General features: G+C 37.7%; 1 protein-coding gene and 1 long non-coding RNA gene across 2 annotated transcripts in view; one reads left to right on the top strand and one right to left on the bottom strand.

Moving 5' to 3' along the window:
- Window positions 1-27,697, bottom strand: part of CSMD1 (CUB and Sushi multiple domains 1) — a 1,149,005-nt gene that overhangs the window by 675,116 nt on the left and 446,192 nt on the right. The gene's annotated exons all lie outside the window — the stretch shown is intronic.
- Window positions 928-16,361, top strand: LOC136014411 (uncharacterized). Its single transcript, XR_010612683.1, has 4 exons — window positions 928-1,047; window positions 3,163-3,257; window positions 12,967-13,082; window positions 16,249-16,361. It is a non-coding gene; the product is annotated as an uncharacterized LOC136014411 (long non-coding RNA).

Raw genomic sequence — 27,697 nt, 5'->3', positions numbered from 1 at the left:
ACATGCATTTCCCTAGATAAACGCTTGATCCTGAAGACTTTTGTTACAAATGCCCTTACTTATTTTGGAATCTGGTTAAATTCAAGCGAAACCATTTCCAAGAAACATATAATCACATGATTTTTTTTTTTTTTTAAATGTCTGGAAACAGCCCCACAGCAAAGTAATGGCTGACATCCCTCCCAGTGCAGATGAAGGCAAAGTTACTGTGAGGGTCACTCTTAACTGTCTACACAAACTAATCCCCCCCCCCCCCCCTTCTTTTTTTCCTCTTGGGAAATTTTATTAAAAGGTGAAGTTGACAGATGGCTCTGCCTCACTTCTCCAGGTAACAAATGCTGTTTTATTGACCTTCTCATGACCAATGATTCAGGCTTGGCTGCCTCTAACACAGGAAACAAATGAGATGTACTCTATTGAAATTCTACACTTCACAACTGCTGAACTTCTGAAAGTGTAATTTCATACAGGATGCCCTCAGGTTGCTTTTTAAAATTGTTGTCTGCAAATTGAATTTACTAATAATTTGCTTCTCTCACAATCCTTTAGGAAATCCCTGAAATGTGAAATAGATGATAAAGCAGAAAAAGAATGATCATGAGGCACAGAAAATATCACTATACCACAGGTTCCTAGAGACATAAAAGACAAAGACAGAAAAAAAAATTATCTCCTTTATAGTCCTCAGATTTGCCAAAGGAAAATACTGAAAAGAACTCTCCTAGAATAAAGACACAAGAAAGCTCCTTAGTTCTTTTTCTTCATACGTAACAACTCTGATTATGGAAACACAGAGAAAGAGACTCTAGATCCATTAAGCAACAACTCATTGCACAACAGCAAGGAATTTATTTTCCTGGAACTGCCTGTAAATAATCCACTACATTAATTAACATTAATCACTAAGGAGCAAAATACTCTCTGAAAAGAACTTTCATCTCAAGACAAGCCCATTCAAACCCAAGTAATTTCAGTATATATTAGCCCAAACGATTTCAGGGTAACCTCGTCTCAACAGGCAAGCTTTCCTGAATTCTACTTATGCAGGTAATGTTTGACTTGATGTTTTGAATTAGACCATAATCTCAGCAACAAAGAAAGGATTTTTCTGGGATCCAGTAGTTTTCCAGTTAGAACTACTTGGGGTTTGTGAGGCTTCATGTATTATTTAAATTACTAATCCTGTACTTAAAATTTCTTAGAGATCTAATATATTTATTTCAAATGCCAAAACCAGGCAATGTCAAGTGGGCATCTTCAAAAAACTGAAGTACTTTCATTTTTTCTTGAAATAAATTTTAATTACTTTTTTTTTTTTTTTTTTAAGGTGAGGTAGGAAAATACTTAATGCTATTTACCATCTTTTGGCAATTGCTACTGCTGCCAAATGTGTTAAGTGGTAGGGAGGAAAAGCAAAGGAGATTGCTTTTTCCCTTTTGGGAGGTAAAACAAAGGAGACTAATTAAGAACATGGAAACCCATTTTTCTGAGGATGTAGGTGCATGGTTTTGCTTATATGTATTTGTAAGCAGGACATAACACATTTCATACTGAAACTGATGCACAAACTTAAACTCCTTGCATCTGCAGTATTTGAGATAGTAATTTTCTTTGTGTGTGCTTCTGTCATGTTTATCATCAAGGAGTAAATAAGAATGTTTCCTTTGAGCCCAATGGAGTCTTTTCTGGTTCATCTAAAAATCTGTAATCCTAGAATCTACCTCAGATTCTATCTGAATATCTGAAAGCACAGAATTGTTGTGATTCTCTCTCCAATTTGCAAATTAGCAGTTGAACTTCCAAAATAACAAAAGCAGACAAAATCAGATTTAAAACATCTCTCTAAATCAGTTCTCGATTTTCAACTTTGAATGTTGTATATTCAAAATCACAGCAGCTTACTAGCACCCACAGGATGTATCTGTTGCATGACAATGCAAGATTCCTTCCTACAAAAATTCATCAGACACTTTATATTGTGATTAACAAACCTGACAAGTAAAAAGTCCATGAGGTGCCTGACAGAAACAATTCTTGAGGTGGTTTCTGTAACACAGAGCAAAGCACACAGAAATAACAAGGACTCTGTAGCACATGTCTGCTCTAAGAATACTCCCACCCAGGCACAGCTACCAGGTCTACTCAGAGCTATGCATCAAGGGCACAGCTACATAATTTCTTATACTACATTGGAATACCTAATGGAAAACCAAGCCAAGCAAAATCAGAACCAACTCCCTCTAAAAGAAGAAAAGGATGAAGCAATATTTTTAAGTTATAAAGACCTAAATAGGCCTAAATACCAGTACATGTTCATTCACATTATTAGCACAGTCCCAGAGAGAGTTTTGACCCAAGGCAAACAGCAGTCTCCAAACTGTATTTCCACACATCTCAGGGGTTAATACAAGCCAAGGAACATTCCCAGAAGGTACCTTCAGTGTGGTCATCTGCTTGGGAGATGGAAGAGAGCTCAGCTTTATGAAAAAGCCAAAACAGTACCACCTGGTCTCAAAGCCAAAAACCAGCTTCAGAAACTGTTTCCTGGCACATTTTAACGTACTAATATAGTGGTAATCAGAGGTAATATGAACTTTGATGAATTATGGGACAGAAAAGGAAATGTGCTGGGATCCATTGTTTCCTGTTTGTAAGTCATCCTTAATCAAACAACAAAGGCTATTTAATTAAAGCTTTGATGGTCTGCCCTATCTTTAACCAGCTTTTACCCTTGATTTTGCTACTTCCGATTTTAAAAAGTTAACTGGCCAGCTTCCTTTCCTTTCAAAGTAAAACGGATGAAAGAATCTGTAGTGAAATCATGCAAAAGAGATGGATCTCTTTTGTAATCAGGAGCAACTCCATCCGGAAGTTTTACATCAAAACAGTCATCTTAAGCTTCACTCAAAAATCAGCTGGAGCACAGACAAGAGTAATAACGTAATTTCTATAAAACTTCTACTTAATTAATAAAATCACAATGGTTTTCAACACTTAAGAATTTTTTTCTTGAAGTACAGCATCTCAATAGACCAGAACATGCTAAGCAAGGATTGCAAGACTTGAGAAAAAGAATGTGTTTTATAGCTCAAAGGATATTTTGCAAATGCCCTGAGCAGAATCTCCTTGATGTCTGTATTTTCCATATGTGCACTGGGATAGGACCTGGACACTGCTCTGTGGGAACTCTGGCTGCAAGACCTCACCAGTCAGCAAAATGGAAAATGACAGCGGAAAACACACTGCCCCTTCGGCAGGTAATGCAGATGGCTTTTCATGACCAGGGACATGCCAGAGCACTTCTCAGTCAAGTGAGCAGATCCACCCAGGAAAGCACAAAAAAAAACAACAAGAGAGGTAGGTATCTCTGTTTTTCTCTGAACCCTGGACTATGACTGGCACTACAGCCTTCAGGAAAAGCTTACAGGTACAACTTGCTTAAAATCTAACCTCTTCCTCTTAAATGATTGAAGATTGCACTGCAATCAAGCTTTTTTAGCCTTACAATGCACTGTGCGCTGTCTTCCTTGTATCCTAATACATCATGCAGTTTAGTTTGATAATTATGTGTGTTCTCAAAGTATGACCAGTTTAAAAGTGGAATTAACAGTGCTGTTAATTCAGCAAAACAGCACATGGAGGGAAAAAAAAAAAAAAAGCCATAAAAATATTTCCTCTACTTCTTTTTAATTCATGATCAATATACATTTTATGTTTTCATTTACCAAAGCACTGTAAAAGTGAATTACCATTGATACTCATCATAAAATGCATTCCCCAATAATTATATAGTAGATCCTGCATGATAAAGAAACAGCATTCATGAAAAGACAAAAGTCATCTAAGAACTAAAGCAATTGTTTGTTTCATAGAAAACTGCAATATCACACACAAAACAGTCTCAGCCATGTAATTAACTGTCTAATTGAAAGATTCAGTCAAGAAACCAATTCATTTCACTATGTCTATGCAAAAGAGAAATGAGCCCACATGAATCATTAAAATACAGCATGATATAGTACAGTTCAGCTCTAGTTGATATTCACCATAAATCAATAGTAGTAATCTTATTCATATACATTGAGTGCAGTTGAATCCAATAAATACAGCATTGCAATGTAGGGATACATAGGGTATTTTATTCAAGCATCCTAAATGAATCAGTTCCTTTGCATTCTGTCGAATCCCAGGAAAGATAGATAGCTTCAATCAATAAAGTAAGATTACCTCTATTCAACACCAAGAAATTTTCAATACCACTGTCCAGAAGATGAGTATCTGGAGATTATTCCAGCAGCACTATAAAACCAAAGTATCAGATGCTGAGCTTTAAATAAGGATAGCAGCATGCTTTCTGCATTACTGCTTCTCTTATTATTGATTCCCATGAATGACAACTTCCACAGATTCATTTAGTTTCATTACATATGTGAACTTAAAAAGCACGTAGTAACATGCTTGTGTGAATTGATGAATACCCTTTTAGTAAGACAGTTTTGCACTCTGCATCATTCCATCCATTTCCTATCCATTTTCAAAAGCAATTCCCCATATTTCATGTATCCAAGTTATATTTATCTACCAACTGTACAAACCAGACAGCAAACAAAATGCATATTTTTCTATGACTAAGCTAGCAAATGAGGCTTTTCTTAATAAAAAACAATGCTTTGTCAATTCCAGTGCTCCACTTTATGAGAAGGTTCTTTATTTAAAGAATTTTAAACTGGAAAAAAAAGTACCCTTAGTCTTTGACATTATTTCCTTTTTTCAACTGAATTGGAAATAAAGACATAAACTTGTTGAAGCAAGTCCAGAGGAGGGCCAGGAAGATGATCAGCTGGAGTACCTCTCCTGTGAAGAGAGGCTAAGAGAGTTAGGCTTGTTCAGCCTGGAGAAGAGAAAGTTCTGGGGAGCAGCCTACAAGAAATCTGGAGAGGGACTTTTTATGAGTGTGCAGTGGCAGGGCAAAGGGGAATGGCTTTAAATTGAGAGCAAGTTTTGACTAGGCATTAGTGTTATGATTTAAGCCCAGCTGGCAACCCAGAACCACGAAGCCTCTCGCTCACTCCCCTACTTCTTCCCCCTGCTCCCAGAGGGATGGGGAGGAGAATAGAAAGAATGTAACTCCCACGGGTTAAGATAAGAACAGTCCAGTAACTAAGGTATAACACAAATCACTGCTGCTACCACCAATAATAAGAATGATAAGGGAAATAACAGGGGAAGAGAATACAACCACTCAGCACCTGCTGACCGATACCCAGCCCCACCCCAGCAGTGACCTAGCCCTTCCAGGTAACTGCCCCCAGTTTATATAGTGGGCATGATGTGCTGTGGTATGGAATACCTCTTTGGTTAGTTTGGGTCAGGCGTCCTGTCTTTACTTCCTCCTGGCTTCCCCTCCTCCCTGTCAGAGCATGAGACTCAGAAAGTCCTTGGTCAGAGTAAACATTACTTAGCAACAACTAAAAACATCAGTGTTATCAGCGCTGTTCCCAGGCTGAAAATCAAAAACACAGCACTGCACCAGCTACTAAGGAGAAAAATTACTGCTACTGCTGAACTCAGGACAGAAAGAAATTCTTCACTATGGGCGTGGTGAAGCAAAGCAACAGGTTGTCCAGAGAAGTTGTGCATGGTCCATCCCTGGAAGTGTTCAAGGCCAGGCTGGACAGGGCTTGGAGCAACCTGGTCTAGTGGCAGGTGTTCGGGCCCATGGGAGTGAAGTTGGAACTAAATGATCTTAAGATCTCTTCCAGCCCTAACCATTCTCAGTTACAAAGGTGTACAAAAAATGATAAATGAATTTCTTGATAAAATTGTTATCTAGTTTACAAGCTACTAAGATAATTTTCACCAGAAATAATACTTCAGTTTACATCAGTGCCCTTGATTTCTGGCACTTAAATCTTTCTATGTACTAGAGATACAGAAAGTAGATTAATTTGCTTCTCTTCTTCTAAATTTTTACTTTCTCCATAAAAAAATAGCATTAATATGTGTACTTATTTTCTTTATATTAGTGTCTAGATAATTACATAGATATTGCCTGTAGTTTGAAAGTTGATTGCTTCGCTGTAGTCTATTAACACGTACTAGAACAATCTTCAGTCAATAAATATCTGATTAGAATTGAGCAATGAGCGTATAACCAATTTTTGGAGAACCCTATTAGGTACCAAAAGGTTACTGAAATTCTTGATAAAAAAAAAAGAAAACATTTTCCTGCCCACCCCGCCCCCCCCAACCCCGAAGATGTATTTCACATGGTGTCCTATGCAGTCTGCATTAAAGTTAACAAAATATGATTCAAAATAAGTAAATATTATAATTTTTAAAACTATTTGACAGTTACTAACAAGTATTACCCAAATAAATTTGAAACTACTCTGCACAGAAATATTTATTTTATGAAAACATCTGTACTTGTATTGACTATTTGGATGTGTTTTACAATGCACAGGGCATTTAAGAAACAAAGGATCATATACCTTACTTCTGAGTAATGGTACACTTGCACACATAATACATGAAGAAAACCCTCCTGCAGCCTTTATCCATATGAACATATTTTAGTCATGTAAATTCCACTGAAGGCAGTTCAGACAACTAATGTTTAATATTATAAGAACAGCAAGACAAGGTTTAAAGGGAAGATGGAAGTTTAATTCAAGTATGAAATAAGCATTCTGTCACTCAGAATTACAAAAAACTTACTGACCCTACTTAATATTTACCTAGGGATCTACAGATGGTTTATTAGCACAAATGGAATATCACTGATATACTGATTGCCCTTCTCCTCCCTTTTATGAAACTTTTTAAAGTCTTCTATCTCACTGTTTGCCACACCCAGACAATCTAGGCCTTTGGCAGAAACAGAAAAAAATACCGAAAACTGTTAGAAATAATACCAATTCCATACCATACTTTGGACATATTGCTGCAATACTGCATCATATTTAAAAATCAGAAAACACTTGAGTAGGTTCAGACAATGGAAAGTAATCTGAAATCTTTCAAAGTATGAAGCTTAACTATTATTTTTTTTTTTCTTCTAATGATTGCAGTGCTAACAATTTGTATTTCAAAGGTGTGGGTTTTTTAATATTAGTTAAAAACACTATTAATGTATAGAACTTCTGGCAGATGTGCCATGTTGCAAACTTGTACTGAAGTCTCAGTGCTCTAAAAAAGGTAAGAATTATGTAAGTATAACCAGACTTCATTTCTGTGAAGCACAAATTTTAATACATGCAGTCTTATTACTTCTGTTTAAGTTTAAATAAAGCTTTAAATTATTCCCTTGAAAAGCAAAACATGAGCACAGACTTAAGTATTTTGCTGATTCAACAGCTGTTCAACTGTGCATAGTTTTCTCTGTTAGAATCCTGACAAGAATGTCTTCTTGCAAAGATAAAATAATTACAGCATTTACTGGACAAACAGTATGTAGAATACTAGTCATCCTGTATTATTACACACCTCTAGTAATTAAGAACTACTGTACTGTGAAACTACCCTCCCCCTTCTGTTTTCCTTTAAAAGACCAATACTGAAGTTTTTTTCAGTCACTGCTCTGCAGAAGTGCTGAGGACTACTTTTTTCCTCCCAGCATGAAGGAGGATATGACAATGTATATGTTTGACTTTAGTGGGCGAGGGCAAGTGGACAAGCCTAGGGGAACAGTTTTATATGTACACCTCCATACACCTCCAGTTTTGAGGGGAAAGCATGACCCTCTGCTTACTTGAATTCTTCTAGTTCCATCCACCACCGCACCAGAAGGACCTAAAATTTCCTGAAGGCCAGATGAAGAAGTTTAAACACATACTTGGAAATTCCTGTCATTTTGTGTCTTAGATTTCTCTGATTAAACAATCCATTAAATAATGAAAGTGAAAAACAGGACTAGGAAACAATACATGTGTCTCCTGTGGTCAGTATAACAACTAAAGAACAAATTAAATGGCAAAATGTTATTTGAATGAATTGACAGACCCTCTTTAAACTTTTCCCAGAAAAAGAACATTTACTTACAAGACATACATTTCAGGAAAGCATCTCTTTCAGATATTGCATAAATACAACTATAGCTACCAAAAAGCAAAATTAGATGAGCTTTTCTGAGCTATAGAAATTGACTTCATTTATGGAAGTCAGTAACAATGGCTAGGTGGCATTTTAGGTGACCACAGATATTCTGATGAAGTATTTCAGTGATACAAATGACATTTAAAATCTCAACCCACTCATACAGAAATTGTTGTATCAATATCAACAGACAGATACAGGGGCTTTTTCATTAAGGCAACCGTGTAGTTCACAGCTTAGAACAGTTTGATGATCCAGTGTCAAATCAAATTTTCAAAGTAAGCGCTATCTAGTGCTGTATCTGACATAATTTTATGTCAAATGCATGGATGAACAAGGAGTGACGGGACAAATTCAAACAGAAAAAGAAAGCCTAGAGAGGGTGGAAGTAATGACAGGTAGCATGGGAGGAATACAGAGAAATCATTCAAGCAGCCAGGTATCATGCTCGGAAAGCTAAAGCCCTGATAGATTTAAATCTGGCCAGGGACATCAAGGGCAACAAGGAAAGCTTCAGGCATGTCAGTGATAAAAGGAAGGCTAAGGAAAATGTGGGCCCTATCCAGAAGGAAATGAGACACCTGGTTTCTTGGGATATGGAGAAGGCTGAGGTACTCAACATTTTTGCCTCAGCCTTCATCAGCAAGAGCTCCAGCAACACTGCCCAAGTCACAGAAGGCAAAGATAAGGACTGGGAGAATGAAGAATCACCTGTCGCAGGAGAAGATCAGGTTTGAGATCATCTAAGGAACCTGAAGGTGCAAAAGCCCATGGGATGAGATGCATCCACAGGCCCTCAGGGAACTGTTGGATGAAGGGAGCTAAGTTACTACCCATCCTGTTTGAGAAGCAGTGGCAGCCCAGTGAAGTTCCAACTGACTAGAAAAGGGAAAACACAACCCCCATTTTTAAAAAGGGAAAAAAAAAAAGAAGAGCCAGAGAAGTACAGGCTGGTCATTCTCACCTCTGTTTCCACCAAGATCATGAAGTAAATCCTCCTGAAAACTGTGCTAAGTGTCATGTGCTAACATGGTAAATAAGGAGGTGACTATTGACAGCCAGCATGGCTTCACTAAGGGCAAATTGCTGACCCATCCCCGGAAGTGCTCAAGGCCAGGCTGGATGGGGCTTTGAGGAACCTGGCCCAGTTGAAGATGTCCTTGCCCAAGGCATAGGGGCTGGAACTGGATTATCTTTAAGGTCTCTTCCAACCCAAACATTCTGTGATTCTATGATTCCATGGCTCAAGAGTAGCTTTGAGAAATATTGCAGATTTACATTCTCAACTGTTTACTGTTTCACTTAACAGTACTTGATATAACTTTTACATTAAAGGAGGATGAGTGTTGCCTTTGAGTAAAATTCTAGATTATAATCCATTAAATTTACAGGATCAGAAAAGAGCAAATACATGCTTTAGTAACAGTTTTTATTTTATGTTCTGTTTGAAACTGAAAACAGTAACAGATTGAGTTAGCTGAACAGCAAGATAATTTTTACGTTTTTTGTTGTTTGTGGTTTTGTTGTTGGTGGTGTTTGGTGTGTTTTGTTTGTTTTTTTTTTTTTTCCTGAAGGTAGCTGATATTTCATCTCGTATTTTTATTTTAAACTTGATAGAGATTTAAGGCATAATAGTCAAATATGGGGCCAAATATCACAAAGCTTATTTAATATTCAAGCTCTAAACTATCAAAAATAACTCTAAACTGAGATAATGAATGAAGAATCACAATTTATTTCGCTTAATGTGGGTTTTGTTACTTTATTTTTGAGAAATTAAGCATTTTTTCCCTGCATATATGAGGAATTTTATTTTTCTGGTATTTACAAAATGAGAGCTAGTAAGTTTCTAACATCTATTTGATTCAAAGAGTGAAGACTTTAAGAAAAATACTCGATATCATTCAACTCAACCCATCCATAAGATCTGGAGCACTATATTTATAACAGGATTCAAACTGCATTGTAATCACAGAGGAAATAATCACCCACTGGGATTCAGCTCTTACCATGAGAAAGAATGCTTTTACAAGAATAGGTTGTACTGAGCCAATTATATCATACAGCATATTTGGCTCAGTTTCATACAGATTTTCACATTAAAATAAGCACTAGTTGCAGTGTCTTGATACATGCAGTGATTTGGTACTTGCCTAGATTATCAAGCCACAGATACATACCACAGATTATCAAGCATTGCATAGGCCTTTTGATTTGCTCAAGGACCTGGCTTATAGCAAATGACCATAAAAGAAAGATAAGTCAGTAATACTTTTATCTCGATATGAAACATGAAAGATCATGAAATATATGTTGTCATAGATGCAAACAGGGAAAATCTCTCTGAACTTGATTTCCAAAAAAAAAAAAAGTCCTATGCTGCTTGCTAAGTTGATGACTATGAGAAGACAAAATCTATTTAAAATTCATGTCCTGCATAGTCAATCAAGTCAGAAGCATACCATCCTTTTTTAGGCAGAAAAGGAATTTCAAGGGCATCACTGAAGTATGAATTTCATTTTTCCTTGCCGTAGATATCCCAATAGGTTCCAGAATTGAACTATGCAGTAAAAAACATATGCATGTAAAGGGACATTCATCTGTTTTATGTGTTACAAATCTGAATCTCTGAGAGACTGAATAGATAAGATTCTTTTCCAGCATCTCGTTTTCCTTTCTAGTTTGGCTTGTGTCACACACTGAATGTTCATTCTCTTGTATTACAGTTCATATTTATTAGGCAGTATTATTAATATTTTTTTAAATAACATCAGTACATCAAAAGTAGTCTGAAGTGCTTTGAAAAAAAACCTTTTTCAAAGCATCACACATACTCCTCTCTAACAATAAAAAAAGGAAGATGTGCCTTTTGAATGAAACAATTTAAACAAAACAGAAGTCTGGTTGTGGTCAGCAGAGAGAGTTACAAACTGAACTAATAAAGAAGACTGAACAACAGCCATTCTGTTCTCTTAGGTTTCTTTAATCTAATATGTGTAACTTCCATCAGTTAACAAGTCTCAGTATAGAATGGGTCACGCTGCAGTATATATATTTTACTGGTCTTTCAAAGAAGTAAAGTTTATGATTCTAGCTGTGAACCACATGCACATGGTTCTGAAGCTTCATCATGGTGTTTGTTTTTTCATTCCTCCCTATGTTTCTGAAGGCAAACTGCATGCTACTTTTGAAGTTCATTGTACAGGCACATCATCTGAAGCACAACCCTTGAGTAGATAAGAATATAACCTGTCCCCTTCCTATGCACACTTCTTGTACTACTTCTCATTAATCTCATCTTGAGCCCTTGTATGCTTACATATGCACAACTGTGTTCATACAAATACATAAATGTCTACTGCATGAACACATGCAGTTAATGACAAATAGAAGGATATCTTATTTCAAATATAATGTTCAGCCAGATTTGTTTAGTCATTACTTAGCAGTTAGAATCACAGAATCATAGAATAGTTAGGGTTGGAAAGGACCTTAAGATCATCTAGTTCCAACCCCCCTGCCACGGGCAGGGACACCTTACATTAAACCATCCCACACAAGGCTTCATCCAACCTGGCCTTGAACACTGCCAGGGATGGAGCACTCACAACCTCCCTGGGCAACTCATTCCAGTGCCTCACCACCCTAACAGGAAAGAATTTCCTCCTTATATCCAATCTAAACTTCCCCTGTTTAAGTTTTAACCCATTACCCCTTGTCCTGTCACTACAGTCCCTGACAAAGAGTCCATCCCCAGCATCTCTATAGGCCCCCTTCAGATACTGGAAGGCTGCTAGGAGGTCTCCATGCAGCCTTCTCTTCTCCAGGCTGAACAGCCCAACTTCCTCAGCCTGTCTTCATACGGGAGGTGCTCCAGTCCCCTGAACATCCTTGTAGCCCTCCTCTGGACTTGTTCCAACAGTTCCATGTCCTTTTTATGTTGAGGACACCAGAACTGCACACAATACTCCAAGTGAGGTCTCACAAGAGCAGAGTAGAGGGGCAGGATCACCTCTTCGACCTGCTGGTCACGCTCTGCAATCACTGCACCAATGTCATCAGAAGAAGACATAGTAGAAGAAAGATATAGTATATAGCGAAGAGCTTACTGAAGAAAAATTGAGAAAAACTTTGATAAGCTCATTTAAGTTCATACTTTTTTGTGCCATTTTTCACACACTTGCCCTTTCTATGGCTAGATAGAAAATTACTTAATTAGAAGAAGAACATAAATCCTCACGAAGAACTTGAAAGACTGGTATTCTTTGTTGTTCATGTCATATTTGAAAAGATGTGATAATTTTGTATTTAAAAATAAAAGACAAAAGGGCAAAATATGCCCATTAAAGTTTCATGCAGTCATTTTCCTGCACCAGATATGTTCAGGGAGGAGATGTCATTCTGATTCCATCAAGTGATATACGCTGTGGCACAGTGAACCACTTGGGCATGGAGATGCTAAGTAGCACCCATATGGTACACAGGCTATGTACTGATTCTCTCACAGAAATTAATTTCACCTCATTGAAAGAGTGGATGAAGTCTGCAGTTAGCTGCTTGAAAATAAAACAACTAGATGCTTCCACACTATCTCATGTGGGCTCACTAGAGAGTACCCTGACAACTTGGGACAACCCCAGTTCCCTCTTCCATATGTTATGCCCCGGATCACAAACATACAGGCTTTTTACAGGGGACAGGTCATGTCTATGTAGCGCTTCAGCTTGAATGCTCCATAGCAGAACAACTATCTCATACTGCTCAACATCCCAAAAACCACAATCTTCTATAAAATCATCCTTTAGCTTATCTGCACTTCACACGCCACTGTTGTACGGGCAAGTAATTAGTCCTGCTTTCTTTCCACAGATTTATATCCCTCAATTTCTTTATTGAAAAGGACTAGAAAGCTGTTTCTGCTTCCCAAGCTGGCCCAGCTGGCAGGATGAACTAGGAGCTCTTCCATAATCCTCCACAGATCACAGGTGAGGACACCAGCAGTGCTACTTCTTGAGGTCTGACTGGCTGTTCTAGCAAAGCTGTCCAAGCTTGCCAGGGCTCTGTTAATCAGAGAGGTACCTATGGAAGCAAAGACATCAAACACACACTCTCACTAGTACCTAGAAATGCAAAATACACTCCACAGTGGTCCAGATCTGACCTCAGGAGACATTTGAAGTGTAAAGTCAAATCTGTGGGTTGGATGCATAAGACATACTCATTCTTTATTTCAATGTAACTCCTTGGGAAAAAGTTCTTACTACAATGCCATTTGCCTACTGTGTACACAAAGGATATAAAGGACCTATGGGCTTTGTGAGCGCGCAACGTGTTCTTAGTAGACCACAACCTGGGCTGCAGACAAAAAGGTTCAAACAAGAACGAGCAGCAGGAGTTACAGGGCAAGGCCTAGGGGGGCTGACTGCTGACTAAGACATCTTACTGATGCCACTTTCCATAGCATGTCTCAATAATCATCACTTTTCCTACTGTGAAGAGTTCTTGAAATGTTTTTGAAGCTGTAATTATAGTACTTTTGAAGAGTTACCCATATACTTTGCAGATTTATTGTGACATTTCTTCAGTTTTTAGTACTTTTTGAACAGAAAATAAACAACTGATCATGTGTTTAAAAAAGTTCCCAAGAACACTTTATTTAAAGGGACTAGGTCAAATCCTGCTCTCACCTCTGTTTTCACTCATCCAGATTAGCACCAAGATTTTAAAGACACTGCTTTAGCAATCTGACAGAAAAAATGAATTTCCAGTTTAGTACAGGTACACAACTCAGATACAAGTGCCTAATTCAGGACATAAAATTCTCACAAACTCAAATGATACTGTCACTTTCTAGCTAAGAAATGCATGGGAAAAGTACTGTTTCATTAACAGTCCTGTCATCATAAAAACCAAAAAAGTTACCAAGTCCAAGCCTCTTGGCATTACTATCTTGGTTTAGACCAGTGTGAAAGCAATCAGAATGTAGCTATATCACTATGAAGTGAAAAATTACACTGAAATCCAAAGGACATTAATAACGTATGTGATTCTGGTATTTAAATTATGCTAAATTAACCTCCAGAGTATAAGTCCTCTTCTAAAAAGAAGCGTTATGCATTAAAAATAGGGCACAGAAATAAATATGATTATAAGACACTGTGAGCTTTTCAGTGTTTATCAGTATATAACCAGCCAGCAGAAATGATCAAGGTGACTTGAATTTTTCATACTGACAGTATCTAATACCATTAGGATTTATTCATAGTATTTATAGAGGATGACATAATTCCTAAGAACTAAAAAAAGCTCTAAGAACTTCTTAGGCCAGTAGAAATCGTGCTTCCTCTGTTTGGTTCTGTTCTAACTACTGCAGTCTTTGCATACTAAAAATAGATTAGACAATAAACTTTGGGAAAAATCACTATAAAATATAAAATTTATCATGAAAACACAGCTGGATGTAATCAGGATTTCAGTGGTCAAATGATCATATCAGTTACTGATTCATGATATAAATAAACAGAAATATTAGTTAAGAGGTAATAAGTGGTTTAAGCATAAAGGTAAGGGACATCCATGGTACCTAGCGACTGTGGCAGTCAGTAACATCCAGAATCTTCCAACATGTAAGCCAGAAGGGTGCAAACCACGCTGTTATCCGTGTGCCGTTTGTGGTTAAGGTGAACAGTACTTATCTATTTACTGACTCAGGAACCATGACTTCCTTCCCAATGACCATGAATCTCAGCTTTCTCATTATGACATGTAAGTGTCATCTGCCAGTTTGAAGAAATAAGCTCAACAAAAGATACTTGTATACCCATCCCCAGGAAGTCTAAATAGCAAAAAATAAAAGTTTATTGTTGATCTAACCATTTGAATTATGTTTGGCTATATCATACCTCTTCATGTTCCCTGAAGTTCAGATAGTGTCTTATGATCAGTTTTTTCACTAAATCTTGGCATTGTTCCTGATGTAGCTTTTTTTTCTTAGGTCATTTCCTATAACTATCATTCTTTATTACTTTTAATTACAATAAGTCCTTTAAAGAATTACACCCCCATGAACAAAAGGAAATACACCCATGGCAGACCAAACTGTTCTGTGTCTAACCTAATAAATTCCCATATACGTACTTATGTATTCAAAAGTTAAATATTTATTCTGCAAGACAGCAGAGATAAACAGTAGCACTGCAAATGCTGAGCGGTGTGTGTGTATCACTCAGGTCATGTATTTCAACTCTATTCTCTCAACAAAAAACGTGTAACCCAAATGACTTCGATGCTTTCCACATACAATTATTTGTACTGTGAAATTAAAGCATAAAGTTTTAAATTGTGGTGATGTTATGCTGTATTACCTGTTACATATCAAATAAGACCTTCACAGGTGGTCTTGTTATTGTACAGACTTATTTCCAAGCTCACTAGCAGACTGCTTTTTGTGGTGGGTTTTGTGTGGTTGATTGTCTATTATTTGTTGAGCTCATGGGTATTTTATCATTGTATTAGGACCGTATCTTCTTTGAAGTCTTGAAGTTCACTTCACCGACATAGATGAATTAAAAAACCCAAAAAAAACCCCAACAAAACAAACAAACAAACAAAAAAACCACAAAAAAACCCACAAAAAAAAAAACAAACAAACCTTTAAAGCTCTATATGGTAAAGCAGGATAACTACTTTATTAAAAATGGGGTTCTAACTTCAAATACATTCATCATTAAAATAGTGAAGTTTTAGAAATGAAACTTGAGGTAGTGCAGTGTTAGCGTCTTGCAGTAAACAGCCACATAAAAAACATTCTCTATTTTATTAACTTAGCACACTAATCCATATAACACCTATTTATGTTGTTAGTCTACATATATCAAAATATTTATTGAGAATATTTTGAAAATAAGATCATTAATAAATCACTGTGTCTTAATTTATGCCTTTGCCATTCAGGACATTGCTAATACAAAAATAATAGAAATAATACGATGCATTTTGTGAGGACTGTCTCAAACAGTCCTGTTGGTATTTTAAGCCAAAGATGCCACAAAAGAAAGTAAACAGATGATCTGAAAAGTAGCAATGAGTGAAGAGAAAGTGTTCAGAACACAAAAGAAGGAAATCATATTTCTTTCTCCTTCCCTCCTGCAGAAAATTCCTGTTTTAAATGATTTTGAACATTTATCTTCTCCTGCATAATAAAACTGCCCTGAGGAAATGAATACAGACTTTAATCTGAACTCTGCATATTATTTGGACTTCTCTGGGAAGTAAGTATGGTTAATGGAGGAATATTTTAAAGAAAAATCAGATGGAATGCACTGGAAAACAGCAACCTTTACATTAAATGATCTTAGCAATGAAGTGACAACAGCACATTGAACTTAAAGTCTAAACTCAGCCTTAAGTCAGACGCATTATCATCTAATTGATTTCAGTACTTCCTTGTATTTATTTCCTGCACTTTTCCCTGAGTTTGCTACAAGTGTTATACACTACAGCAATTTTGTATCTCTCCATTATAAAGTAGGACCAAGACTACATTCTTCAAAGATCACTGAAGAGTCAGTAGATACTAAGAATTTTAAGAATCTCTGACCTTCACCAGGTTCATTTCAGAAAATTGCTTTAACTGCTTCTGAAAGGATCTGCTTTATTGTAATGTAACAGCTGAGGTGAAAGGTTCTTTATCACATTTCCAGTGACTCGATCCATCCAGCTCTTCCTCTATCACTTCTTTTCTACCTTTTTTCAGTGAGTTTTTTGTTCATTAAAGTATAAGATGAACAGCACTGACTGAGCTAAACACAGTATCCAAACTGTGCAAGTTTCTTACTCCAACTCTACTGATTCATCCTTTTCTCTTCACCTGCAAACTACCTTATTATTCTAGTACTTGGTCTCCCTTGTGCAGAGACTGCCAATCATACCACAGCTGCAGTGCTTTTTATAAGCTGTGAAAAAAATCAAGATGAAGGTGAGACTACCCAATTCATTTTAGCTGTTAGGTCTCCTGTGGAGAAAGAAATTTTTTTTAATTGGCTCCACTAACTTGGGAAATGGTAACAAGGTCCTGTGAATTCATTCAGATTTCTTCTATATACCTTTTTTTTCCCCACAAAAAAAGGAAAAATCCCCAAAAAATACATTCTTAAAAGTATCTTTCAAAGGAAATATGGGCCTTTTGTGAGATTTTCCTTCTTTTCTGGAGTTTTCTAGACACATAAATAATTCCTTTTTAGACACCTAAATCATTCAATAGCAATTACAACAGCTATGCTTAATTCTCTAAGCTTTCAGCTACTAGCAGGCTGATAGAATGTTTGTGCACATTTGCTTAATATGCACACTGCAAAACGAAATATACCTTTTTTAGTATGCATGAACAAGATTTCCTAAGATAAGGAAGGGCAACTGCCATAGAACAGAAATCCATCTCGCTCTGTCCATCCACCTAAGTACTGAGTGACAGGATTCTGTTCTTGAAGCCATGGCACCTGAAACTCCTGTGACAAGGGCTAAGTTTGCATCTCTCCTTATATGGATGAAGTGCTGGCAACCAGTGCTTCCAGTACCTAAAGGGAGTCTACAAGAAAGCTGAAGAGGAACTTTTGACATGGGCATGTAATAGCAGGACAAGGGGGAATGGCTTTAAACTGAAAGAGAGTAGATTTAGGTTAGACATTGGGATGAAATTATTCACTATGGGTGTAGTGAAGCAAAGAAACAGGTTGCCCAGAGAAGCTGTGGCTGCCCCATTTGTGCGTTGTTCAAGACCAGACTGGACAGGGCTTCGAGCAACCTGATGGTCTAGAGGAAGGTGTCCCTGTCCATAGTAGGAGGGTTGGAACTAGATGAGCTTTAAGGTCCCTTCCACCCCAAGCCATTGTATGATTCCACAATTCTATGATTCCAGCCAACAGCACAATTTAGGCTTCTCTTGGGTCTCATTCACGCATCAAGACAGATTCAAGAAACTATGTGCCTTCCCTTGTCTGCAACCCTATCAAAAAAAGCATGTGTCCTAAGGCACAGGAAAGGTTACCTGGGTCTATTGCTACTTGATAAATCAAGTAGGTTCTCCCACTCATACCAGGATTATATTCACCATTAGACATTGACAGGCATAACTCCTCTTCGGATGATAACTGAGCTGGAGCACTCCTAAGGAAGTTCAGCCAGCCTTAGGTTTCAGAATTCAGATTACAAGAATGAAAACAAATGAAACAATTAAGTTCTTAGGATAATGCTTGCCAGGGTAGCTAAAAAAAAAAAAAAAAAAAAAAAAAAAATCTGCATCCAATGCTATGCTAGCACATCTGTGTCTCTAAACCAACACCAACCAGAAAATGCTTTCTTGTACATACTTAACCACAACTACAAAATACCAGCTAAATAAACAGTGAGGTGTACTGACAACTGACTCAATAGCCAGAGTCAGAGTGTGGTGAGCAGCCATGCAAACTCTAGTTGGAGGCCAGTGGCTACTGGTGTACCCATGATGTCAGCACTGGCTCCAGCCCTTTTTTAACATCTTAGTTAAGGATCTCGATGATGGGGCAAGAGTCTACACACAGCACATCTGAAGATGACTGGGAGGAGTGGCTGATATGCCAGAGGGTCATGCTGCCATCCAGAGGGACCTCAACAGGCTAGAGAAATGGGCTGTCAAGAATCTTATAAAGCTCAACAATGAGAACCGCAAAGTCCTGCACCTGGGGAGGAACAACCCTATGCACCAATACATGCTGGGCACCACTCAGCTGGAAAGTAGCCTGCTGGAAAAGGACTGAGGGTCCTGGTGGATGCCAGGTTAAACACAAACCAGCAATGTGCCCTTGTGGCAAAGGTGAATGGTGGCCTGGGCTGCATCAGTAATGTTGCCAGTAGGTGGAGGGAGATGCTTCTTACCCTTTTTTCAGCACCAGGGAGGCCACACCTAGAGCCCTGTGTCCAGTTCTGGGCTCTCCCATGCAAGGACATACTAGACACAGTCCAGCAAAGAGCCACTAAGATGATGAAGAGACTGGGGTGTATCTCCTATGAGAAAAGACTGGAAGAGCTGGGATTGTTCAGCTACGAGAAGAGAAGGCTCATGAGGATGTTATCAATATATACAAATATCTGAAGGGGGATGCAAAGAATACAGACACAGGCTCTTTCCAGTGGTGCCCAATGACAGGACCAGAGGCAATGGGCAAAAACTGAAGCACAGGAAATGCCATCTGAATATCAGGGAACACTTTTTACAGTGGACGTGACTGAGCACTGGCACTGGTTTCCCAGAGAGGTCATGGAGCCTCCCTCCTTAGGCAGATTCAAAACCCCTCTAGACACAGTCCTAAGCAACTGGCTTTAGGGGCCCTGCCTGAGTGGGGAGTTCAGACCAGATAACCTCCAGAGGTGCCTTCTAACCTCAACCATTCTGTGAACTAATGTGAACTAAAGGTGTACTGTACCAAATAATTGTTATTTTCTAAACTGCTGTGGTTTGTGAGCGGTAACGGTGAAGGAAAACCAGGCAGCTAGTCTGTACCTTTTTTTTTTCTGGTTTTCAATTATTCTTTTCAAGAATGTGCATAGCTTGCAAAGGCACAGCAACAGTTCCAGTTCCACTCAGCACATGAATTTATAATGTGTTTCTGCAGAAGTAGATCCCAAACTGTAGGATTACGTGGCAGTATCTGCTCCATGCTGTACACCAGCAACTTAAAGAGTGAAAGACACTCTTTTTGTGCTAGAGGGAGGTTTATAAGGCTTGGTGAGAACTGCACTGCTTTTATTTAATTCTGGTACACAAAACTTTCTGAAACTTAAACTTTGAACTTGCATAAGGAAACTACAAAGCTTCATCAAGCAGGAAGGTTTTCAAATTTTCAGTGATTCCTTCCCCATCAACTGTAAGCTACTCTAAGTCCTAGAAAAATGGTTTCAGTACAACAGCAGATCATTATCAGTGACTCCATAGTGCAGGAAGGAAGCAGTGGGAAGAGTACTTCTGCAGACATACCTCCCACATGATATACGTTGCAGCATTTGATATTTTTGCTCTCCAGTCCGGCTCAAAGAAGATACAGGCAAGAGACAGTGATAAAAAAAAACAAACAAAACAAAACAAACAAACAAAAAAAAACCCACAAAAAAAAAAAAAACACCAACAAAACACCAAAACAAATATAAAAAAATACTGCGGTATTATACAATAATGCATTAAGCATTAATGATGAAGAGCTGTATAAGAGATATCTGACTGTAAATGGTATAACTGAAAGGATCCACACATCCAAAAGTATGTGTGACCAATAGCAGATACCCAGAAAAGGTATAAACCCAGAGAAAGTGAGTGGTAACACTTTGTCAGTATGTAACACGTTCTCCATCCCAATAACTTGTAGTTCAGAAGCTTCCTCAACCAAAGACCCTAAGTGATTTCTCTTCTGCTAACTTTGTTTTCCTATGAGCTTCTGTACATTTTTAGCATCCTTCAGTAAGAAGTTAACTTAGCTTGACTACACATTGTACACTAAATAATCTTCCTGCATGCTATGAACCTCCCTCTCACTTGTGAGTCTGCTCTGATGTTCCCTAAGTATTTCTTTTAAAACAGATCATTTTACTAGATTGGACATTCCCTGTACATCTGTTTCTTGCTAGTTACAATTTATGGATATTCCTCTGATATTCCCAGCCCCCTACTTTTGACAGACCTTATTTCCTACAGTTTTAGTAGTACCTCTAGACTCTATGTGTGACCAAGCAAATGAGGTTGGAAAAACTCCAAACTACCCAGAAGTCAGGCAACATTAACTTTCAGAACTGCTCAGCAGCTACTTGCGAAACTATCAGAAATTTGTAATTTAAATAATGTTGGAGGAATTGAAAATATGTACTCCAGATGCCAGTCTGAGTCATTTCTTCATGCCAACTGTGAAAGACCTGATTTGTGCCCCGTGTCTGCTACTGAGATGCAAACTAACGATAATAATGCAGTAATTCATAATGATCCTTTGAATCACATGGAAATAAGTGGTTTCGGTAAAGAGTCCTTAAACAAAGAAGATATTCAAGGCAACCATTAGAAACTAAGGAATATTATTACTCTCTTTTCACTAGTTTGTCAGTCAGCTTCAGAAGGTCAGAAAAAAGCTATACTAAAACTGCTGTTAATGAAAGTGTGTCAACAAAACAGTACACTGGCATCTGCTATTTGATTTGGAGATTCGTGCTCTTGAGTTAGTCTTACAAGTCTGCCAGTATCTGACTTCCCTTATGTTTATACTGTGCTCAGGTCCCCTGCTGGTTTATAACTCATTAGTCCAAAATTGTAGCAGTTTAAACTTACTTAGGCACATCGCCAGGACATTTGATGTTTGGCCATCACTCGCTTGAATTACAAGTGAAGCAAGCTCTCTGCAGACACATGGTCACATCAGATAGCTATCACATACTACAGAAAGATCTGTAAAATTGACATTTCTTCTATCAAAAGGGCTACAATTGGAACACAATGAAACCTGCTTCTGGTCAAGGATGAGATACATTAGCAGAGCTATTTGAGAAATGCTTGCATGATTGGAGGGTGCAAATAAAGCTAATTCAGCCATTACTAATGACTGAAACACTCAAGAAAATGCTAGGCATAGATTAAAATGTGTTTGAAGCTAACCAAATTTGGCTCATGTTTGTATGAGTACATGATATAAATTATGTACATAATATTTTATATTAGTACATAAATCACATAAAAGCTCTGTGAATAAGATGGAAATTGAGAAGTTCCTTTCTGTCTCCTTAGATGTGTTGAAAATATCATGAGAATTTAATACGAGCAGCAAGATAACACAATGAGCTCAATGTCTCTCCTGTCTCTCCCATTGACTTGCCTCCAAACAAAATCAAATAACATCTGCCAAATGCCAGCCTGTTCAGTTTGCTAATGAGTTTAAAAATTCAGAGTACGACCGTTGCTCAGCAACTGATAAAGAATACCAGTCACATGATGCTATAGTTAATATACAAAAGACCTTTAGCCCTCATTTTCTAAAATCCTATGAAAAATAGATTATTGGAAACACTATTTTTCAAGGGAATTTACTTGCTGCTTTTTTAGTATCATGCTGTAATTTGTTCTAATGTTCACAAACACCAGGATTCAGGTGACTGAAAGGGTGCTTAAGTTTTTCAATCACATATTGTTTAATTCATGCATTTTGCATGGTGGTGGAATTCTATTCAATTCAGTTGTTTGCTGATCATTTCAACAGATAACCTGAGCCAAAAGCTGAAAAATGCTTTAAGCCTCAAGAACATGCCAGTGATTTTGGCTGACAGGCTGTTAAGCTAAAACTAAATCGAAAACTATAATCAGAAGTGGAAGAAGGGGATCAGAGGACTTAGAAACCGTGGTTTGTGCAGTAGAGATGTAATCAATCTCAGAGAGCAAAAGACAGGAGGGTAACAGTCACCCTGTCAAGACTGTTTCCTCATCTCAGCTGGACCACTGGAAAAATCTGAAATTGACCATTAATCAATCCCTCAATCAATCAGGCAGTAATCAGCAGTGACAGGAGGTTATAATGGGAAAAATTTAAATGAGACGATAGTATGTTATTGCACCTTACACATGAAAGAAAGGCTGCAGTTATAGAAATCCTCTGTGCCAGACGAGACTAACATGCCCAAGTTGCACAATTACCTATATTGCTATTTCTCAATGGTGTTTATGCAGGAGTTAAAATGCATTGCTTTGCTAACATCATTAAGTGTCAGTATTTTTACCTTAATATACTTAGACACACTTAACGCAGATGCAGAACAAGGCTATGAGTTCCATGGTTGTATTTAACTTCTGAAAGAGAGAATGTTTAAAAAAGAGAAAGCTCATCAAAAGGAAGCTGAAAGGGGCAACCTGGAAAATTAAATCTTGCCTGACAGCATGGACTTTTCATAAAGAAAGCACACTGGAAACATAGTGGCAACGCGCACCACCCCTTTAGAATAGACTGAAAAGGCACAAAGGGACTGAAAAGCCTGGCTAACTAGCAGGGGTAAAGGAGGTTATTAGAAGCAAGAAGGCATTTCAGAAAAGCCACAGCTGAGTTTAAATGAAGAAAATAACTGTGGCAGATAAGGCAGACCAAAAAATAAGTTTGAGAAATAGCTGGTAAAAGAGATTCAGAGGTAATAAAGTCTTTTTTTCTTTTTTTCTTCCCAAACAAATCAAGATCAGAAAGCCTGGCAGAGAGCCTGCAGGTCCTCTTAATGATCAGGGTATAAAAAGAACACTTAGAAAGGACCTGCAATTGCACAGGAGCTAAATGTCTACTTGGCATAAATGTTCACTTCAAAAAACTGGTGAGATTCACACCTCAATACCATTTCTTGCACAGGGACTCATCAGAGGATCCATCTGAAACTAAAGCGACTGTAGAAGAGATTACAGAACAAGCTGGCAAAATTAGCAGAACATCACAAGGATTAAATGGCATACCCAGGATTTAACAGTCACCCCCTAAGAGATCTTAAGGCTGTAATAGCTGAATAAATGTGTTTGGCAAATGTTAGGCCATTTCCCTTAAAGAAAAGGATTCTGGGGGAGATCCAGAGAACTGCAAGCCAGTAACCCTGAGAGTGGCACTGGAGAACAGAGGAGAAACTATAGTAAAAAATAAGTTTCATGGATATTTGCATAAATATTAAGAAGAGTCAAGAAGGCTTTTATAATGAAAAATCTGACTTTAGAGAAGTATTGTTTTGGTGGAGGTTTTTTTAAGAGGTCAACAAAATCTTAATAATGAACAACAATGTTCCTCTACAGGTAAAAGTATTTCAATTATTTTTATTTTAATTTTTTTTTTTTAGGAAAACAGAGTTTGTAACTGAAGTTATTTAGAAATATAAAGGATGGTTCCTCAAGCCTCTAGCAAGATTCAGTATTCCCTTTTCCCCGCATGGCTGTAAGAAATCAAAGTTTAATACCATGACTTTGCTGTATACAGTAATTCAGGTTTGAGTAGTTTTACCAATTTTTATAGTTTCTCTAAGGACTTTGCAGCTGATATTCTGCAACTGTGGCAGAAGGTTTTGCAGGTGAAATTAAGGCCTATGTAAATTGCAAAGGTGACATACTGTAAAAAGATTTCATTGAAATCATGTGTAATTTGGCGGGTACTTGTCATTAAATGAATTTCAAATTTGAGTAATGCAAACAAAATCTGAAATCCATTGTATTTCACCTCTTAAATTCACACACAATTTACCCGTATTTTACACGTAACGGTGTTTAATTACATATAAAGCTGAATATAGTGAAAAAAAGACCCCCTGCTAACAAACCTAACATGCACAATAACCTAAAGCAAGCTTATGACTACTGCAAAGGATGACTTACAATCCTTTTAAATCATCTGCTGTCATAAATTAGGTAGACCAGGTCATTGGCAAACCTCTAGCAGAAATATTTCTTTCAGATAATGGTATGGTTTCTTATCTACTGCACGTCTTTAAGAGTTCTTTATTCTTTCACTCAGCATTGCACTGGCATCAGGCTTTGTCCTTTGACTGAGACTGTGTGTGGACACCACCTAGCACCCATTTATTTTATAGCCCAGTAGCACCTATCATCTTCCCTACTGCCCTCTGGTGCACTTAGGGCAGAAGCTGCTGTGATGTCCCTATGACACAAACACTAGTGACAAAAGAAGAAAAATGTCACATTAATTTCACCAGAAGCCCACATTTAATGGCCAGTGGAAAAAAAACAAACAAAAAACAAAAACCAACCAAAAAAAAAAAAACCCACAAAAAACCAACCAACCAACCAACCAAAACCAAATAGAGCTTTCCTACTAGAAGAGAATTACTGGAACTTTTGTAGTAGAGAAACATTTGGTCACTTAGAAATACAGTTAATCTGATGCAATTTTAACTTTAAAGTCAAATGTATTTGCAGGCACTTAGTCAATGAATGAAATAGACCCCTAAAGAGATTAGTCCTGACTATTTCAGACACCAACTTCAGGATGAAAATAATTATCTGTCAGGAGTTCATGACAACTTAGATGCTTTAAATTCTAGCTCTCTAAGTTAGACTATTATGAAATGCACTTGGAACAAAAAGTGAGTTTGCGTCAAACTGGCCACTTCAGGGTGAAAGTTTCATCAAATTTTAGTTTGAGCAATAAACATTCTACCTCTGACCAATTTAATCTGATGTTTGATCTGGGTGCAATATTTTTCATGTACTAGCCTGAATTCAGTTAGGAAAGGCTGCTGGCCACTATTAAGCCAGTTTCCTGTGTCACCTTGTGAATGGCTGCCTTGAGCCTTTATGAAATACTAATATGTATTCGGAAATGAAAAGCAGGTAGTGTGTCAATATGGCAGACAACAGCTTGCTGCACTTAGAGGAAGAAAAAGAGAACAGAGCTTTCAAAAGAACCCTTAGAGTTCAGAAAACTTTTTGTGGAAGACTTCCTCCACACTTCCTTTCCAACAGTTGCAAAAATATCGCAAGATCAATGGCAGTATTATCCCCTAGAAGAAGAATTATGCCGTGGAATTGGTCTCAGAAAGGTTATCAAAACTCTACAAAATTCTGGGAAAAATTTATATTAAATCACCCTTCAAAAGCTCATAACAAATTTACAACAAGAGATGTGAAAAGTTAAGTGGTATAAATACATTAAAAATGGTCATATTTTTTCCAGCACTTTAACATAACTTCGCAAGCTGGCAATTTTTCCAGCTGTACTCTTATATAACTATTTATAAAAATACTGTTTACATGCAGCACTACATCTGCTACACATTTATCTATTTTTAGATTCTTTATCTATTTAGCACAGAGAATTTTTACAGTAATTCAAACATTTCCAAGTATTTGCCCAAAAATTGTGTAAGCATCTTTGAAAACAGTATGCAGAAATGGCTGAAAACTTAAAATGACTTCCCAACGGCTGACGCCTGTTGAGAACACAATGCGCTTTCTCTTCTAGGGATGACTCTTTCTCCGCTCCCTTTCATGAACACAAACAGGCAATACTTCAAGCGCAACTTCAGGGACAGGGCCTACTCTGTCGGGATTACCAAGGAAGCCAAATGCAATTCTGAATCAGTTCTATCGCTTTCTGCCGGGCTGGCACAGGGAAAACCATGAAGGCAGCAAAATAACAATACTGCTGTTCCAGATACGTGAATAGCAGCTCAGTTCTTTGGATGCGAACCTTGCTTTGAGAGCTGGAGAACCTGAGCAGCATCCAAAGAGGGAACTACAGTAACCTTGTGTCAACAGCACAAGGGCGCTAGCGAACTGCAGCCTGGAGGGGGACCCCTTTTCTCACCAAATTTGCTCTTGTAATTTCTGTCTGCCCCCCTGAATATGCTCAGTCGGGTTTTCAGCCATATATGTGGGGTCTGAGGTCTACTTAAGAAGTAAATGAAATCTTTGTATCCTGTAAAGTGAAATTATATCTCAACTACAATTTGTTTTAATGGAAATGTTCTTCAGCTTTAGCATTAGTTCTTATTTTCTTATCTTTGTCATTTCCTGCTATGCAAAATTATTCATAAGCTGAAGGCTCATGTTAGACTGTTTCTTGTTGCTTTTTCAGACCTAACATTTTTACAAGGGATTCAGACTCTTGTTTTCAAATTTACTAGTTAGAATTCTTCATGCTTTAGGGGCAGGCATTGGGTTTTCTTTTGAAACTTGATGATGCGAATGTCTTATCAATACATACATGCACCTTCACTCTCCTACACAGGCTGTGTGCAGTGCTCAACATCAGAGCTGGAGCTCTCTTCCTTCCCCATACTCTGTATTCACTAACTGACACAAGGATTAGACTAGCTTGTCTGGAGGGACGGCAAAAATCCAGAGGGGAAGTATTTGGAAAACTGCAGTACCTTTGGATCATTAGAGAGATGATTTAAAAAATCCAAATTATCTGAAAAAAATATTCAAGAATAACAATAATACATTAAGATAAGCCTGAGTACAATCTGAACAACTTAGCTACGAATGGTGGCAAATTAATAAAAGTTTCCAAGAGCCCAGGATCAATGGAAGTTTTGATCTTTCATGTCAACACAATCTAAAAATATTTCAGGAAATGTTCAAAATCTTAACATTAGAGTTTGGGCATGAAAAAGAAGTAATTTGTTTATGGCCACCTGAAATATTTCTCTGAGTATTCACCCTGGATATACAAGATCATAGTAGCAGTTAAGAGAGCTCCTTCTTCATTCCTGGAACTGAATGTAAAGGCTTTAAACACTGAATACCTGATCAGATTTGAAAGACTTGAGACTGCTGTTTTCAAACTGCTATGGAAAAGACTGCATCAGGGATCTCATAAAAGAGTCACTGAAACATTCTCCAAAGAAACTGGACAGGATAAGCTAGTCAAAGCTATAGTCTTGGAAAGAAATGACGGGCACAGCCAGCTTATACTAACTTGTGTAACCTGGAAGTTGTAGAAGCATATTACCCACATCATGTTCCCTATGCTCATAATTCCACCTTGCAAAACATGGTTTTCAGCCAAAACCAGAAGCTATAAAGCTGAAAAACTCCTCTCTTCAATGAGCTTTAGAATGC

Source organism: Lathamus discolor, chromosome 5, assembly GCF_037157495.1.
Source record: "Lathamus discolor isolate bLatDis1 chromosome 5, bLatDis1.hap1, whole genome shotgun sequence".
Taxonomy (NCBI): domain Eukaryota; kingdom Metazoa; phylum Chordata; class Aves; order Psittaciformes; family Psittacidae; genus Lathamus; species Lathamus discolor.
Note: the sequence above shows the minus strand (reverse complement) of the source record. Positions and strands in the feature narration are given on the sequence as shown.